This window comes from Aethalodelphis obliquidens, unplaced genomic scaffold, assembly GCF_003676395.1.
Source record: "Aethalodelphis obliquidens isolate GAN/ISIS:26980383/991018 unplaced genomic scaffold, ASM367639v1 scaffold72, whole genome shotgun sequence".
NCBI classification, from domain to species: domain Eukaryota; kingdom Metazoa; phylum Chordata; class Mammalia; order Artiodactyla; family Delphinidae; genus Aethalodelphis; species Aethalodelphis obliquidens.
This window is the reverse complement of record NW_020838016.1, coordinates 8,982,462-8,986,725: the sequence shown is the minus strand read 5'-3', so window position 1 is coordinate 8,986,725 and position 4,264 is coordinate 8,982,462.

Sequence of the window (4,264 nt, the reverse complement as noted above, 5' to 3'; positions counted from 1 at the left end):
AGAGTCCGTCTGCCGATTCAGGGGACACGGGTTCGTGCCCTGGTCTGGGAAGATCCCACATGCCGCGGAGCGGCTGGGCCCGTGAGCCGTGGCCGCTGGGCCTGCGCGTCTGGAGCCTGTGCTCCGCAACGGGATAGGCCAAAACAGTGAGAGGCCCGCGTGACGCAAAAAAAAAAAAAAAAAAAAAAAAGAGTTTAGCCATCCAGACAGGTGACCTTGATTTGTCCTATCTGCTAGAAACCCAGTTTGAATCCAGCCTCTTTTGTAACTGATGGGTTTTACATTGTTGTACCTGATTCATGGCTGAAATCTTGGAATGGGAACTGTGAGATCCCTGTGTTTGTTTGTGTGTTTGTACATATGTTACAGAGGAGTGGCCAACATTAATTAATTGCCAAAATTAATTTGTAAAAGAGCTCTATTTAATTAGCTTAAAGGAAATTAAGTGCTTACACAAATACTCAAATATTAAAAAAACTGGCCAGAATGAGCTTCAGGTTCACATGATCTAGGAAATATTCAGTATTGAATTAATATCTGGTGTTAAAGTTAGCTTAAGCTTGTTGGTTTGATACAGATATGTCTTTACAGTCAGCAACCTTAAGTATAATACTTTTATTGTACCCACATTTACTAGAAATCAAGCAAGACCTTATTATTCCTGTTACAAAATTTGTCAGCAAGAAAAATAACAATGTGACAAAGAGTTTTGGGTAAACTCTATGGGAATAAAACTTGGGGAATGTCTAGTCTTTCCAGATTTTTGTAATTTGAAACTAAGTTCTAAGGTAAGACTGAACTTAATTTAAAAAATCTTAAAGTGGTACAAAACCTGAATTTGGTTCTCTAAGAGGACAAAGTTTTCTTAAAATATTGAACTGCTTTTGGTAATACATTGTGAGTTTCTTTAACTGATCTGTATTTGCTATTGAGATCTTTTATTATCACTGGTTAAAACTTTCTGATATTTTTGACAAAATTTCCAAAGATCAAGTTGACCTCTGGCTAACTTTGGTGTTTTCCAGAGGGTCTCTGAATCACCTCAAATTATTTTCTCTCCATCTTAGAGAGAGAATTAAACTAATTGAGCTTATTTGGTGTGTTGAATTGCATGGAAGGCATTGTGAAGTGAGTGGTGATAAAACTTCTAAGATTGTATCATATAGGTAAACGTTATTAATATACATGTTCTAGAAATTATATGGAACTCCTAGAATTCTGGTGTATACCAGTAAATGATATCAGTCATAATTTTAGTAATTATCTTAAATTGTTTGTTACAGCCGTAATCAAATTTCTGTTCTGTTGCATTGTAATCCCAGTTGGTTGGTACCAAAGCAAAAAGGCATCATTTTAATGGTTAGATGATCAGTTGCTACCTATGGTTTTACAGTGGCTTTTGAATGACTATTTTGTGAAGAAGCGGGAAAAATGATGAAATCCTTTATATGCAAGCATTTGTACTACTAGCAGGGAAAATAAGAAAAGGAAGAGAAAGAGAGTGAGAATATGTTGCTGCAAACCTTAACTCCTCTGGCTGAGCTAGCTGTTCCAGCCACTCTGGCCATTATGCCAATATACCCACCCCTTCCACCGCCTTCTGTTCCTACCCAGCCCCAGTTCCTGATTCTGGGGCTCAGGACTTCCCCTCCTTATAGGGATCAATGAGAAAATCCTGTGTTAGTTTCTGGGGCACAGGGACTTGGTCTGGTATCACCATCTAAGACCCAACAGGGCACCCAATTTGGGCCAGGAGCCACTTCTGGGATAGGGCAATTTCCCTTATGCCATTATCTCATAGGGGGCCTAAATTCAAATGGCCAGCCAGCTGCGTTTCTCAGACTTGTTTAATTGGAAAGATCACAGCCCTCCTTATAGGGAGGATCCTCTACACCTGAAGCCCACTTGGCAGCACCCACAGCTGAACCAAATTGGAACTACAGTGAGGGAAGAAAGCCTTTATTAGAGCACTATTAGTGGTCTTGTGCATCTTGGCAGGGCTTTGAAAAAGGAAACCAAAGCAAAAGGGTTTAAACAAAACTCAAGAAATTCAGCAAAACAAATGAAGACCTCTCTGAATTTTTGGAAAGGATATATCAGAACTACAAACATCATACTAATGCAGATCCTGAGGCCCCTGAAAATACTAGAATGGTAAATTTGACCTTTTGGAGCAAAGTGCCTCAGATATCAGAAGAGAGTTACAGAAATTAGATGGTACATTTGGAATGTACCATCTTCTCAACTGGTAGATGTTGCTTTTAAAGTATTCAACAGGAAACAACAACAGAAGAAAGAAGATGCAATAAGAAACACCACTTTTCTGGCAGTCGCATTGCATTCCCGGAAGGCGAGTAACTTGAAGAGAGGTAAGCCACTATTGGGGAAAGAACAATGTGCTTACTGTGAGGAGGAAGAACATTGGAAAACAGATTGCCCTAGGCTAAAGCAGAAGAACAACAGAAGACAAGAGGCTCTCATATGGTAGAAAGAGAGGAACACTCTGAATGAAGAGGCCCAGGGACTCCCTTGGACTTGAGGTACCTAATTCCCCACAGGAGCCCAGGTAAAATTGACAGTGGGGAATGAACTGATTCACTCTACAGAGCTCTTTCCCCCAAAGTCTTAAAAATAACCAGGGTCTTCCCTGGTGGTGCACTGGTTAAGAATCCGCCTGCCAATGCAGGGGACGCAGGTTCGATCCCTGGCCCGGGAAGATCCCACATGCTGCAGAGCAACTAAGCCCATGCACCACAACTACTGAGTCCACGCTCTAGAGCACATGAGCCACAAGTACTGAGCCTGCATGACACAACTACTGAAGCCCGTGTGCCTAGAGCCCTTGCTCTGCAACAAGAGAAGCCACGACAATGAGAAGCCCACGCACTGCAATGAAGAGTAGCCCCTGCTAGCCGCAACTAGAGAAAGCCCGCGCACAGCAATGAAGACCCAACACAGCCAAAAAAACCCCCCAAAACCCCCCAAAGACTGCCGTCAGACCTCCCCAGAAGGGGACTCAACAAAGAGGAACCTGGCCCACCAAGGACTGAAAAATAGACTTTACTCAAATGCCTCAAACTGCAAGAAATTTCAGATAACCTGCTAGTGTTCGCGTGGACGCTTTTTCAGGATGGGTGGAGGCATATACCACCTGGACAGAAAATCTCAGAAGTGGTTAAAGCCCTCCTTAGGGAAATTATCCCCGATTTAGATTAAGGTATTAAAACTACATTCATGCTGGAGACCACAATCAACAGGAAAAACCAAGAAAATGAATCATCCATTAAAAAGGAATGTTGCTTAAATATGTCAAGAGGCTAACTTAACTTGAGATAAGGCCTTGCCAGTTGCCCTGCTATGGATCAGTGGTTCCCCGAAGCAAGCTTAACTTGCTTAACTTAAAAATATTGCATGGCGGCCACTCCAGGTTTCTGCCCAGGCAAGAGAATCTATAAATGCTAAAAGACCTAGAAGTTGCCAGTTACCTTACAACTTTGGGAACTGTGCTAACCTCTGTTCATGAGTTTGCCTCCAACAGGTCTGCCTATCCAACTGAAATAGATAGTAATTCCATTGTAGCTGGAGAAGGGTCAACCAATTTGTTTAACTTCGTCCAAATAAATAGCCCAGGAATTTAGTATATGTATTGGGAACTGGAACAAAAACCCTAAGTTCAATTACAAATTAGACAACAGAGTGCTAAGAGGTTTCATCGGGTTCAGATAGTTGTAGATAAAAAAGGACTGACTAAAGATTCCAAGGAATATTTGGCACCTCCTTTCAGCGGGAAGTAACCAGAGTGGTCTTTGTCCCTTTCCCACAAGGTTGTGGAATGGACATTGACAGTGGGGAATGGTAATAGGGAAGAAGATTTTGTATTCTATTACAAGTTAATCACTAAATGGATGTTGCCTGTAAGCTTAAATTATACACAATTGGCCCGTCTCTGGGAACCCTGCCTCCCAGGTAATGAGCATGAAGCTAAAATATCTTTGTTTAGCTCACAGGAAACATCCCGACCAGGCCCACCTGTGAATGACTGCAGGGAGAAAGAAAGTAACACATCCCTTCCAGAGGCTGATGGGAACCAGGAAATGTTTGCCTCTACTCCCTCCCCTTTTAGTATAAAAGAAGCCTGAATTCTAACTCAGGCAAGATGGTTCTTTTGGGGCATGAGTCCACCACCTTCTCAGTTTGTCCGTTTTCTGAATAAAGTCGCTATTCCTTGCCCCAGCGTTGCTATTCCTTGCCCCAGCGTTGCTAT